This window comes from Callithrix jacchus, chromosome 10 (assembly GCF_049354715.1).
Source record: "Callithrix jacchus isolate 240 chromosome 10, calJac240_pri, whole genome shotgun sequence".
Taxonomy (NCBI): Eukaryota; Metazoa; Chordata; class Mammalia; order Primates; family Cebidae; genus Callithrix; species Callithrix jacchus.
This window is the reverse complement of record NC_133511.1, coordinates 18,909,763-18,924,828: the sequence shown is the minus strand read 5'-3', so window position 1 is coordinate 18,924,828 and position 15,066 is coordinate 18,909,763. Positions and strand designations below refer to the sequence as shown.

The following is a 15,066-nucleotide window of genomic DNA, read 5'->3' as shown; positions in this document are numbered from 1 at the left end:
CACACAGAAAAAGTTAGGAAACCAATATATTATTTCCTCCCTGCAGGTGCATTTACCAAGTATATTTATCATCATATAACATATCTAAATTAAAGAATAAAAGTCTTAATAAAAAGAACTATTTAAGTATTCAGACCAAATCAATGTTTTCTTTCACTAAACCAGACCTTAAAGAGATAAATTTTACCTGAGTACTCCTCTTCCTTTACCAAAATTGAAATGCTAACATCCAAAGCACACAAAAATGTCTACATAATTTCATATGCTACCGTTAACAATTAGTTAACTTTGTTCTCCCAACCTGTTTGATGACTATATTATAAGGATGTCACACAGGCCAGGCATGGTGGCTCAGGCCTGTAATCCCAGCACCATGGGAGGCTGGGGCCAGCGGATCAATTGTGGTCAGGAGTTCAAAACCAGCCTGGCCAACCTGGTGAAACCCTGACTCTGCTAAAAAATACAAAAATTAGCTGGGCATGGTGGTATGCGCCTGTAATCTCAGCTACTCAGGAGGGCTGAGGTAGAAAAATCCCTTGAATCTGGAAGGAAGAGGTTGCAGTGAGCTGAGACTGCCACTGCACTCCAGCCTGGGCAACAGAGCAAGACGCCATCTCAAAAAAAAAAAAAAAAAAAAAAAAAAGATGACACATTTAACACACCAGATGTAGTCTCTACTTTTCCACGTACACTTTGATCAGATTACCTTTGTTCTCTTTAATGCTATTGCCACAGAAACAGGACACAGACGATACATATACTATTACACTAAACCAGCTACTGATTACATGTGTCCATTTTCCCTTGTTCCAATAATTTGTATTTATGTATTCAAAAGTCTATTCTTGTCATACCAATGGACTATAAAATTTCAAGTCAAGGCTAGGCGTGGTGGCTCATGCCTGTAATCCCAGCACCTTGGGAGGCCGAGGCAGGTGGATCCCGAGGTCAGGAGTTCAAGACCAGCCTGAAAAAACATAGTGAAACTCTGTCTCTACTAAAAATACAAAATTAGCTGGGGGTGGTGGCATGCGCCTGTAATCCCAGTTACTCAGGAGGCTGAGGCAGGAATATAGCTTGAACCTGGGAGGCAGAAGTTGTGGTGAGCCGAGATCTCACCACTGTACTCCAGCCTGGGTGACAGAACAAGACTTCATCTCAAAAAAAAAGAAAATTCAAGTCAAATCATGATCAATTACTGATTGCCTAACAATTCTCTATTAGGAATAGTTTTCTTTTTAATGCTATACTGGAAGGTCACCATTAATGCTATCTTTGTCTTTTGTGGATAAAATACAGCACCGAATTATCCAAGTATCTATATCCTTAACTTGTTAAAAAAATGCTATTGACATCCTTTTTTGGCCAGTCACAGTGATTCATGCTATAATCCCAGCACTTTGGGAAGTTGAGGCGGGTGGATCACCTGAGGTCAGGAGCTCGAGACCAGCCTGGCCAACATGGTGAAACCCCATCTCTACTAAAAATACAAAAATTAGCCAGGCATGGTGGTGCATGCCTGTAATCCCAGCTACTCAAGAGGCTGAGACAGAGGTTGCAGTAAGCAGAGATCGCACCACTGCACTCCAGCCTGAGCAACAGACTGAGACTCAATCTTAAGCACTTATCCCAATCCTTAAGGCCCATTAACTATTTTTTTTCCTAGCACTGTGAGATCCTTTCATTATTGTTTAACAGAACTTCTACCATTTACCAAAGAGAAAATAGACAAGATCAACAACATATCACAAATGAAATATGAAACATGTAACTTGAAAGAAACCCTGCAACCCACAAATTAATCCCCATGAATTTACTTTCCAGTGTTCAGCAGAACCCTAGACTGCGCAATCAGCACCCGGAGGCTCAGACATCTACATAACATTCTATCAAGTAGTCCTCTTTCAACTAAATTATTGAGAACCTACTATGTGTGTGAAGAACTATGCCCAACAGTATAGCAGGATAATGAAACAGATGACACAAACAATATATATCATACTTCTGAGGTTACACCAGAGCTCTTTCCGAAGCAAAAAGGTTTGAATTTTACTTCTTCCTGAATACTATCTTCCCCTGGGTTTTGTCTGCAGTGTTTACTTTTCTTGGTTCTCCTACTTCCTTTTGTTCCTTCTTGGCTTTTCTCCCCATCCTCTTAAGCAGTATTTCCCAAGAATTTGCTCTCTGCTATTTTCAGTTCTTTCTCCATGTACTCTCTTCTCTTCCTTCAAACCCTGAGCCTTAGCAAATAATGCCCAAATCTTAGGCCTTGGTAGTTTTTCCAACTATCTACCACATTTCCTCCACTCAAATGCTAGCACCTCAAAGCAACATGTTCAGAATGAAACTAGTCTTTCTTGAATCTGCTCTTTCTTCGTGTTCTTTATTTCTGTATCTAACGACAACACCATCTTACTTCCCACAAGTTCAAAACCTGAAGAATCTTCTTAGCTTCTTTCATTTCCCTTGTTCTCCATATCTGATTTGTCAATTTGCTGCCAATCTGTGGTCATTCCTACCTTCAACTTATGTGGTATTGGTCTAATGCAAACTCCTTGGTAACAATTAAAATTAAAATTCCAGTCTTGGTCTTCAGTGTCTCTTTTTAAACAGGTCCAATTCTTATGACATTTAACTGTCTTCTGAAGAAGGGAACAAATAAACGATCAATTTTCACAGCCAATGGGATAAAATCCAAACTCAGCTTGGATTTTAAGGCTTTCCCTTGACCTGGATGTAACCTATCTTGAACTCCAGACCTCAGGTGATCCACCCGCCTTGGCCTCCAAAGTGCTTGGATTACAGGCATGAGCCACCACACCCGGCCCTAACCTATCTTTCTAACTAACTTCTTAGTTCTTCACTAGTATGTTCTAGCCAAACCAAGTACTTAACCTTTTCTTACACTTGTCACTCTTCATTTCTTGGCCTCTGCCTATCTGTTTCTCTGGTCTGAAATAAGACCCAGCTTAAATGACATTTCTTTAGGAGCCAGCTAAACATAATAAAATGCTGAACAACCCCAGCATTTTCTCTGCAGTTCTCTTACATCACCTGAACCCATTTTGTGCTATAGCTATTTGTGCACACAATGGCTGAATCTATTTCTGACTTGTGTTTTTATATCCCTTGGGGCCAGACAAATGGCAGAAATTTATAATGATTGATATACCTTCAGAAAACATTTGAGTGCCTACTATGTCCTAGGCTCAGGGTAAATACAACAATGAACAAAATAAAATTATTGCTTTTATGACATGTACATTCCCACAAGAATCTATCAGATGGTAGGAGAAAAGTGCTGTGGGGAAGAATAACACAGAGTATAAGAAGCCATGTAGGGTTGCTGTTTAGGGAGGGTAGTCTTAGAGGCCTCTCCAAGTGTTACTTTTTAAGCTGAGTCTGAAGTGAATACAGGGAGTGGGTCTTGGAATAACTGGACCATGTTGTTATCTTTGGCTGTCAAAATAATTTTCTACTGAAAACCTACCAGGTATCTAGCACTACGATGGATCAAAGATAAAATATGCACATCAAAATAACAAGACACAGAAAGCATTTTTATTTTGTGAAGTAAACCACACATCCGAAAAAATTATTGACCACAAAGATGTAATGGCACCAGGTACCTAAGAGTAGTTCAAAGTGCTGACTGAAATAGTTACAGGAAATCAATTTAAGACATTTTCCTACTCAAGAATGCATCCCTCCAAAAAGCCTGCTTACATTTCTTAAAACCAGAGATGTCCACGTAAACATCATATTTCTTTCTCTTTTTTTTTTTTTGAGTCGGAGTTTCGCTCGTTACCCAGGCTGGAGTGCAATGGCGTGATCTCGGCTCATGGCAACCCCCGCCTCCTGGGTTCAAGCAATTCTCCTGCCTCAGCCTCCCGAGTAGTTGGGATTACAGGCACGCGCCACAATGCCCAGATAATTTTTGTATTTTTAGTAAAGACGGGGTTTCACCTTGTTGACCAGGATGGTCTCGATCTCTTGACCTCGTGATCCACCCACCTCAGCCTCCCAAAGTGCCGGGATTATAGGCGTGAACCACCATGCCCGGCCTTTTTTTTTTAAGACGAGGTTCCACCATGTTGGCCAGGTTGGTCTTGAACTCCTGACCTCAAGTGATCCACCCGCCTTAGCCTCCCAAAGTACTGGGATTACAGGCGTGAGCCACCGTGTCCAGCCTGCATCATATTTCTTAAAAGGAAATAATGAATTTACAAAAGTCTATGGGTCAGAGCATTTTTGTAATCAATCTGAGTTGCAATTCTGTTCAAAAACATTTTAAGACCTGAGGATTATGGTTCAGTGTCAACAGTATATGGTGCTGAATTTAATTGGCACAATCTGCCTTAACATGTAAAAAGAATGAAGCATTATAGACATTTGAGTTTACATGGTAAGCAATACTTTAAAAAATTCTGTCAGTAGTTACTTCAATTTATACAGTGTGTTCTAACGATTCTCCAAAGATCCACAAAGGAACACAACTGTTCAATTTTTTGTAAATGCCCTGAAGACAGAACTTTTCTTTTCTTCAGTTCTAGGCTTTTCTTTAACACAGTAACACAGTGATTGAGGAAGAAGGTCATCCATCTCCTACTGCTTTCAGCTCTAACCATCTACATCTAAGTAACTGCAAATTCTACTCTATAGCTTCCATCTTCCTCTTCTCTTTTGCTCTCACAGCTTCCTCATAATCAAATGCTGATTCTGTAAGCAGCATCGTTGTTTTTTTTTAAATTCAAGATTGGTGTCAGTTCTTTTCTCTCTACCTCAGGGCCCACCTTGAAAGTCAATGTACCTCCGTGCCTCAGGTCCAAAGTAATGTTATGCATTTTCCTGTGTATAATTTCACATAATAAAGAACTAAGATTTACATATCACCAATACACAAGTATATTAAAAATTAAATGAGCAATTATAGCTATTGTTTAAGTTTCAAAAGTAAAAATATAAATATAACCTCACAGGAATCACAATCACCATCTTAAGCAAGACAGGAGTTGAAAAGTGGCCTTTATATGAATGATGAGGTAAATAAAAAAATCTCACAAACTATTTTGACCAGTACAATTACTACTATATAGAATACTGAAAAACTTATCTTGTAACTCTTGGTCATACCATACTTTGAAGAGAAAGAAGAAACAGAAAAACAAACACAGTATGAGGCAATAAATTAACGCTTTCTATTAAATTATTAACATTTATTTTCTTTTGCTTTTGTTTGTCTTTAAATTATGAACATTTAAGACAAGTAAACTGCAGCTTCAACCTCCCAGACTCTAGTGATCCTCTCACTTCAGCCCCCTGAATAGCTGGGTCTACAGGCTACTATGCCTGGCTAATTTTTCTTTTCTTTTGTTTCTCTGAGATGGAGTCTCGATCTGTCGCCCAGGTTGGGGTGCAATGTCGTGATCTTGGCTCACTGCAACCTCAGCCTCCCAGGTTCGAGCAATTCTCCTGTCTCAACCTCCTGAGTAGCTGGAACTACAGGCACAGACCACCATGGCTGGCTAATTTCTGTATTTTTAGTTTCACCATATTGGTCAGGCTGGTCTCAAACTCCTCACCTCAGGTGATCCATCTGTCTTGGCCTCACAAAGTGCTGGATTACAGGCGTAAGCCACTGCGCTGGGCCGATTTTTCTATTTTTTGTGAGATGGGGGTCTCACTATATTGCCCAGGCCGGTCTCCAACTCCTGGGGTCAAGTGATCCTCACACTTAAGCAGAATTTTTTGTTGTTGTTTTTTTGGAGACAGTTCGCTCTTCTTGCCCAGGCTGGAGTGCAACGGTGTGCTCTCAGCTCAATGCAACACCTGCCTCCCGGGTTCAAGCGATTCTCCTGCCTCAGCCTCCCGAGTAGCTGGAATTACAGGCATGACCCACCATGCCCGGCTAATTTTGTATTTTTAATAGAGACAGGGTTTCTCCATGTTGGTCTTGAACGCCTGACCTCAGGTGATCCGCTCACCTCAGCCTCCCAAAGTGCTGGGATTATAGGCATTAGCCACCACGCCCGGCTGCAGAAATACTTTTTTAATGTATATTTTCCTTCTGTCTGCAGATAATTTAAATAAATGTATGTCTTATAGAATTTAAATGAATGTTAACTGTATAAACCCTATACAGGGCTAGAAAAATTAACTTAATCTGCTAAACCATTATTTATCTATTCTAAAACAGAGATCTGCCAAATCTCAGACTATCTGAATTATTTTACTTGAAACAATATTATTGTTCTGAAGAATGAACAGAGAAATATCAAAAATCATCCCACCTACTTCAAAATCGTCTCTTAAAAATGGTTTAAAGACTCAAAACAGTTTATTTGATATTTAAAAAGAGAAAAAACCAAAACTTTCCTTTTAAAAACTGTAATTTAGGCTGGGCATGGTGGCTCATACTTGTAATCCTAGCACTTTGAGAGGCTGAAGCTGGCAGACTGCTTGAACTCAGGAGTTTGAGACCAGCCTGGGCAACATAGTGAGACCTCCATCTAAAAATACAAAAAATACAAAAACTAGCCAGGTGTGGCAGTGCACTGCTATAGTCCCAGCCACTAGGGTGGCTGAAGTGGGATGCTATCTTAAACCTGGCAGGTGTAGGTTGCAGTGAGCAGAGATCACACCACTGCACTTCAGCCCAGGTGACACAACAAGACTGTCTCAAAAACAAATAAAAAAGTAATTTAGCAAATTGTAGATTAGTATATGGTGGTATAAAATTCTTTCAACTCTTCTGTAGGACTGAAATATTTCCTAAGAGGCTAGGTGCAGTGGCTCACATCTGTAATACCAGCACTTTGGGAGGCCAAGATGGGCAGATCACTTGAGCTCACAAGTTCGAGACCAGCCTGGGCAATATGGTGAAACCCTGTCTCTACAAAAAAATACAAAAATCAGCCTGGCATGGTGGCGTGGGCCTGTAGTCTCAGCTACTCAGGATGCTGAGGTGGGAGGATGGCTTGAGCCTGGAGGTGGAGGTGCAGTCAGCCAAGATCATGCCACTACATTCCAGCCTGGGCAAACAGGAAGCGGCTCTGTCTAAGAAAGAAAGGAAAGAAAGGAAGAAAGATAAAGAGAGAGAGAGAGACAGAAAGGTAGGAAAGAAGAAAAAGAAAGAAACAAGAGAAGACAAAGAAAAGAAAAGGAAAAATCATAATAAAAGACTGTAAGTCAGGTGTAGTGACTCATACCTGTCATCCCAGCTCTTTGGGAGGCCAAGATGGGAGGATGGCTCAAGGCCAGGAGTTTTGTACCAGCCTGGGCAACATAGCAAGACTGTCTCCGTAAAAACAAACCAAAATCCCACTGAAGAAGAACCCCCAATAATTCAGACAGAAGTGTATTTTAACATTATCTGTAAACCAAATGACCCTATTGTTCCCAAGAGAAAATTCCAAGATGATTTAATACTTTTAATACAATGATTAACAAGCTGTAAAAGATTATACGATACCATTACAGAGTTGCAAAATCTTCCCAAAATAAGGTTACAGTTGTTTGCCACTCAGTGATGGAACAGGCTTAAAACTCATATGGATGATGACAATTATACTGCTGAAGGGTAACGAGATCACTGCTTTTAAGTATTTCATTTACAGTTACTATGTCAGTGATAACTGCTGCTTTTCCTATCAAACTCCAGAAACCTTATATACAAACACTAGTGTCATCCAAAGAATGCTGAGTGAGAACATACTGAGATGACATTTATAACTCAATAGCAGCATCCTCTGCTCACAGTAATCAGCTTTAAAAATAGATGCAACGGAACTGCTTTCCACAAAGCTCCACAGGAAGTCAATGAAGTAGTTTAACTCTAATCGACTTAAGCTGTTAAAAAAAAAAAGCAAAACAAAAACCATCACCTACAAAAGGAGTTCTCAGCCAATACAGCTAAAAATATCAATGGCCCTTTTTACTAAACATATATTAAGTGTATTTGATACTGCAATACTCATGGTCCTGTTTTTGAAATTCCCCAGTTACACAGTAAATAGATCACTACTAATCATCCAGAGCATTTCAAGCTGTTTCACTGAATTCTAAAGCTAAAGGGGACACATCTAACTCAACAAGTAAATGGGAGGGCAGCAACTCACATGAGAAACTCCAACACTCCCCTCATATTTCTATCAAGTTAATCTTAAAACAGACTCCATCTCTTTACCCCCCTACATGAAAATCTTTAATGACCTCCCAATTACCACTTAAAAAGTTCAAACTGCTGATCTGATACATCAAAGCACTCACAATGTAGGCCTAATCCACCTTTCTGAACAATACCAATGTTCCACCAAACATTCTAGACTTTCCAGGCTCTGTGCCTGTGGTGACGGTACTGCGGCAACAATATATGCTTCTCGCCATCTCTAAGTTAACACTAAGAGCTCACTATGTAATAGATGTTGTACTAAGCCAAATAAAGTGCATTTAAATTCTCTTTTTGTCTTTTTTTCCTTCATATGAGCTGTGGTTTTGTTGTAGTATTTAATTCTCAAAATGCATTGAAATAGGAATTACTAACCCTAAAATGAGAAACAAAGACTTAGTGACGTTAAATAATTTGCCCAAGGTCACAAAGCTAATAAGTGGCAGCATAGGTCTATGAAATTCAAGAGCCAGGGCTCTTTGGTTATGACACATTTTCTTTCCGATGACTATGGTTACTAAATCCCGGCCACCTTCAAAGCTCTCAAATGCTGCCTCCTTGGGGAGGACTCTCCAGTCCATTCTCTCAGCTTCTGAAGAGAGAACATCTACTCTCTCAGCTTCTGAACCCCCCCACAGCAGCTTGCTCATACTTTTCACAGGTTCCATCATGTTCTGCTTGTCTTACTCCCGGATCTGGAAGACAATTCCTTAAGGACAGAGGCAGGGAAAGTTAAGTATCTCTTCTCTTATATATTTTATGCCCTGCAACCCTGGTCACACTGGGCACATAAAAGACATTTAATATATGTGTAGAACTGAACTGGAAAATATTACCTACTTTTAAGACAAATTTTTAGTTTTAGAATAATTCTACATCTACAGAAAAGTTATAAAGACTACACAGGGAGTTCCCATAAACCCCAAATCCAGTTACAGTTTCCCCTAATGTTGCCATCTTATATTACTGTGGGGCATTCTCTAAAACTAAGAAACCAACATTAGCACGGTAGTACTAGCTGAACCCCAGACTTCATCCAGGCTTCACCAGTTTTTCCACTTATGTTTTTATCCATTCCAGGATCCAATCCAGGATACCACTTTACATTTAATCACCCTATCTATCTCCTTAGTCTCCTCTGATCTGTGATGGTTTCTTAGTCTTTCCTAGCTTTTCATGACATTAATAGATCTGAGCGCTGGTCAAGTATTTTAAAGGGTGTTCCTCCTCAGGGTGTCTGTTTGTTGTTCTGATATTTTGACTGGAGTTATGAGCTTATGGAAAGAACACCACAGAAGTGAAGTGCACTTCTCAGCACATCAAGTCATAATATCTACATGGCACCACTGAAAATGTTCAACATCATCACTTAGTGTTTGCATGCCATGATTCTGCAGGTGAAGCTATTAGTGAAAAATACTTACTTCTCAACAAATACATTCCTTCTTTCTTAGCTCATTTAAAACAAATCACTTATACAAAAGTCAATTTTTTTTTTTTGAGATGGAGTCTCGCTCTGTTGCCCAGACTGGAGTGCAATGGCACCATCGCTGCTCGATGCAACCTCGGCCTCTCGGGTTCTTGCAATTCTCTTGCCTCAGCCTCCCGAATAGCTGGGACTAGAGGCGCATGCCGCCATGCCCGGCTAATCTTTTGTATTTTAGTAGAGATGGGGTTTCACTGTATTGCCCAGGCTGGTCTTGAACTCCTGAGCTCAGGCAATCCACCAGCCTGGGCCTCCCAAAGTGCTAGGATTACAGGCATGAGCCACTGAGCCTAGCCAAAAGTCAGTATTTTTAAATGACTGTAATACATTCTCATTAAAGCACACATATTTTACATTAATATCTTTAGTTTTCAATGTGGTTAGAAAAAACAAAAAGTAGCTCAAAACAATCATTGAGAACATTTAGCAAGTGTTCACTTGCTACAGTACTTCAGGGTACTATTTCCTCAAGAATTAAAGAATACAATCAGATTTCTCTGTATTCTAAAATAACTTTTAAGTTTACTTAACCCAAGCTCTGAGAGACAACTTTAATAAATAGAATTACATGTATTGGAGTTTTTGCCCACAATTGAAAGCATATTAACGCTCAGTACTGGTTATTACTTCTCTACACCAGTTCCTTAAAGACTTAGACAAACTTATCAGTAAGATAATGCTGAAATCTTCTAAACCTCTCATACCCTCCCCCTCAACAAATGACAACCACCATGAAGCACCCTTCAGGAGGTTGATGCAATGAACTTAAAAAATAAAAAACATACAGATATAAATTATACTGAGACAGCACTAATACAATCTAACCAAATATGTAGAAAGTCTCTATCTAGTTGCCATTAATTATTTAACTCCTGAGTCTGTAACTTAGACTTCAATTTCCACGTAAACATAGGATTTCCCTGAACAAATAAACAGAGTAGCTAATACTAAGCTTTGAAAAACTTGAGAAAGAACATGGAATGTTCTCTGGCTGAATCTAAGACTATTTAAAGGGACAAAAACTAGAGAAATCTTTAATAAATGTTCCGTGAAAAAGAATCTAGAACTCCTCACATTCTAGATTCTGTGTCTCTCTACAACTTTGGTATTATAAGTATTTTAGTCATATTTTATTAATTAGCATTTAGAAGTAATTTATCAGATTTAACATACTTTTAGTAAGAAACCATAAACAAAGACAATGCTAGTCATTACAGGAAACAAACAGTCTTCTTGGACCTCACATCTAGTTATCAAAGCAGATGCAATCACATAGGCCAGCAGTCCCCAACCTTTTTTGGCACAGGGACCAGTTTTGTGGAATACAATTTTTCCATGGATGGGGGTAGGGGTGGGGTGGGGTGGTGGTTTTGGGATTACTCAAGTGTATTACTTTATTTCTATTGTTTTTATACTGTAATATATAATAAAATAATTATATAAGTCACCATAATGTAGAATCAGGAAGCCCTGAGCTTAGTTTCCTGCAACTAGATGATCCCATCTGGGATCTAATCTAATGCCTGATGACAGTGACAGATCATCAGGCATTAGATTCTCATAGGACTGGGCAGCCTAGGTCCCTGGCATGTTCAGTTCACAATCTAACGCCACCACTGATCTAACAGGAGGTGGAGCTCAGGTGGTAATGCGAGTGGTGAGAAGCAGCTGTAAATACAGATGAAGCTTCACTCATTCACCCACTGCTTACTGCTGTGTGGCCCAGTTCATAACAGGACATGGACCAGTTATGGCCTGTGGCCTGGGCACTGGGGACCCCTGACTTAGGCAAACTCGTGAATGCTAGAATAAAGTAAAAATCAAGTACCACAAGAGTATGGTGGGAGAACTACTAAGTAAAACTAGCATAATTTAAAGCTAGGCACAGTAGCTCATGCCTGCAATCCTAAAAGTTTGGGAGACCAAAGCAGGAGAATCACTTGAGACCAGGCATTCAAAACCAGCCTGGACAACAGAGCAAGACCCTGTCACTACAAAAAATTTAAAAATTGGCTGGATGTGGTGGCATATACCTGCAGTCCCAGTTACTTGGGAGGCTGAGGTGGAGGATCTCTTGAGCACAGGAGTTTGAGGCCACAGTGAGCTACAATTACATCACTGTGCTCTAGCCTGGGTGGCAGAGCAAGATCTCATCTAGTTTTAAAAAAAGGCCAAGTGCAGTGACTCTCCCAGTACTTTAGGAGGCTGAGGCAGGAGGATCACTGAGGTCAGGAGTTGGAGACCAGCCTGGCCAACATGGCAAAACCCCATCTCCACCAAAAATACAAAAATTAGCCAGGCGTGGTGGCACATGCCTCTAATCCCAGCTACTCAGGAGGCTGAAGAAGGAGAATTGCCTGAACCCAGGAGGCAGAGGTTGCAGTTAGCAGAGACCACACCACTGTACTCCACACTCTGAACTGGGTGAGAGAGAGAGACTCTGTCTCTCACACAAACACACACACACACACACACACACACACACACACACACACACACACACACAAAGTATAATTTACAAGGCTTCCTGGACTTGAAAGAATGAATAGAATTGGTCAGGCGCGGTGGCTCACGCCTGTAATCCCAGCACTTTGGGAGGCCGAGGCGGGCGGATCACGAGGTCAAGAGATCGAGACCATCCTGGTCAACATGGTGAAACCCCGTCTCTACTAAAAATACAAAAAATTAGCTGGGCATGGTGGCGGGTGCCTGTAATCCCAGCTACTCAGGAGGCTGAGGCCGGAGAATTGCCTGAACCCAGGAGGCGGAGGTTGCGGTGAGCCGAGATCACGCCATTGCACTCCAGCCTGGGTAACAAGAGCAAAACTCTGTCTCAAAATAAATAAATAAATAAAAGAATGAATAGGATTTCAATAGACAATACAGAAGGGAAAGGGATTTCAGACTAAGGGAATGACCAAAGCAAAGGGCTCAGTACAAGACTTCAGCAAACGGTAAGGCTAGAATGCAGAATCATGGTAACACATGATGAAACTGAAAGCAAAGGCAGATGTCAAAATACAGAGATTTGGCCAAGCGCAGAGGTTCATACCTGTAATCCCAGCACTTTGGGAGGCCGAGCCAGGCAGATTACTTGAGGTCAGGAGTTTGAGACCAGCCTGGCCAACATGGCAAAATCCCACTTCTAAAAATACAAAAAAATTAGCTGGGCATGGTGGTACATGCCTGTAATCCCAGCTACTCAGGTAGCTGAGGCATCAGAATCACTTGAACCTGGGAAGCAGAGGTTGCAGTGTCCAGTCTGGAGACTTTGCTGCCATTAAAAAAAAAAAAAGTAGAGATTTAACTACCAAAGTGAAAGAAAATACAAATGTGGTGGGGAGTCTTTAAGAATTTGGGACTGGGGAGTGATAGCTGATCATTTTAAGACTGAAAATAACAGCAATGTGCAAGGTGAATTAGACAGGAACTGGCAAAAGCAGAGAGATGAATCAGCGTAGTATTGTAGTAGAAAAGTAATGGGCGCCTGAGCTAGAAAAGTAACAGGGGCAATAAGACAGGTTTGAGAGAGACTGCAGCAATAAAATCAAGAGTATGACTAAGAGAGGAGATAAACCTATGGTACCACCAATAATACATTAGTAAAAGCTAATTTTTTTTTTTAGATGGAGTCTTGCTCCGTCGCCCAGGCTGGAGTACAGTGGCACAATTTCAGCTCACTGCAACCTCCACCTCCCAGGTTCAAGCAATTCTCCTGCCTCAGCTACCCAAGTAGCTGGGATTACAGGCACATGCCACAATGCCCAGCTAATTTTCTGCATTTTTAGCAGAGATGGATTTTTGTTTTTTAAGGCTTACTAGGTACCAAGCACTTTACATACTTTGTTATTTAATTAACTCTCATTTACAATCCTATCAGATTCCAATATTATCCCCATTTTACAGATGAGAAAATGTAGGGATAAAGTAGCTAAGCCGATCAGCCTGGACAACATGGTGAAACCCCGTCTCTAACAAAAATTTAAAAATTAGCCAGGTGTGGTGGCACACACCTGTAGTCCCAGCCACTTGGGAGGCTCAGGCAGGAAAATTAACTGAACCCAGGAGGTGGAGGTTGCAGTGAGCCAAATCGCACCACTGTAATCCAGCCTGGACAATAGAGCGACACTCCGTCTCAAAAAAAAAAAAAAAGACAAAGGAAAAAAAAGCTAAACCAATCATCAATCCATGCTCATCATCACTACCCGCTACATTATACACTACTAACTCAATAACGGGATATGAAAGAGAAAGTTGGCTTGCTTGCTAACGAAGAGGATACATTTTGTGTTCAGGTATGCTGAGTGTGGGAAAGACACTCACATGAAGAAAACTAGCAGGCAGCTTGGGAAAACAGATTTGTGAATAATTTGTGTAAGATTGTTGGAATCTCTGGGAATGGAACAGTCCATTTGCTAGTTCTTTTGTACAAGATAACCAAGCTGAAATTGAGTTTCCCACTTGAGAAGAACGTGGAGTTAAGTGAGATAGAATCAGAAGGATACAAAAGAAGAGTATCGTGCTCACTTCAGCAGCTAAAATTGGAACAACATAGAGAAGATTAATTAGCATGGCCCTTGCGCAAGGATGACACGCAAAATCATGAAGTGTTCCATATTTTTTTCTTTTAAAAAATATATTAAAAAAAAAGAGTATTACAGGTTTCTCCTATAAAAGGCAGAATGTGACAGGTATTTGGAAATACAATTAATGTCCCAAAGAAGCTATATTTATAAGAAAATCATGCCAATTTTTTAGTTGTTCTCACCTAAGGCAGAAACTAATGCCATCTCTTTGAGACCTGATCACTGTTTCTCAGTATCTTCTATACAGACTTGATGAAGACACATTTAGTATCTTAGCACTTCAAAATTTCTCAATTTTGGGGAATTCTAACACCCATTCAGTGGTATCTATCATAATTCTCCCACCAGAAATATTTATATGGAAATTGAATATTAGAACCACTATGCAAAAGTAAATAGTATTCACTGTGTTCACTAAATTCATATAAATTTAGTAAAAACTGTTTACTTTTGCATAGTGGCTCTAATACGCAAGCAAATACACAAAATTTCAGTATTGTCAAAGGAGCAGAGATATATTCAATAAATGAAGAAAAACGTAAGAATAAATAATAAATGGGAGAAAATCACAAATGTATATTAAGCAGAATATAAGAAACTTAAAAGCCATAGAGGCAGAGGTGGTTGGATCAACTGAGGTTAGTAGTGACCTCAAGTGATTCAGCCTGACCAACATGCAGAAACCTCGTCTCTAATAAAAATACACAATTAGCCAGGCATGGTGGCACATGTTTGTCATCCCAGCTACTCAGGAGGCTGAGGCAGGAGCAACCACCTGAATCCAGGAAATGGACATTGCAGGGAGCCAAGATCACGCCATTGCACTC

General features: G+C 40.3%; 1 protein-coding gene and 1 pseudogene across 3 annotated transcripts in view; one reads left to right on the top strand and one right to left on the bottom strand.

The window, feature by feature from the left end:
* The window catches only part of CBL (Cbl proto-oncogene), a 91,477-nt gene that overhangs the window by 33,594 nt on the left and 42,817 nt on the right, over positions 1-15,066 (bottom strand). The gene's annotated exons all lie outside the window — the stretch shown is intronic.
* Positions 14,163-14,275, top strand: LOC118145913 (U6 spliceosomal RNA; annotated as a pseudogene).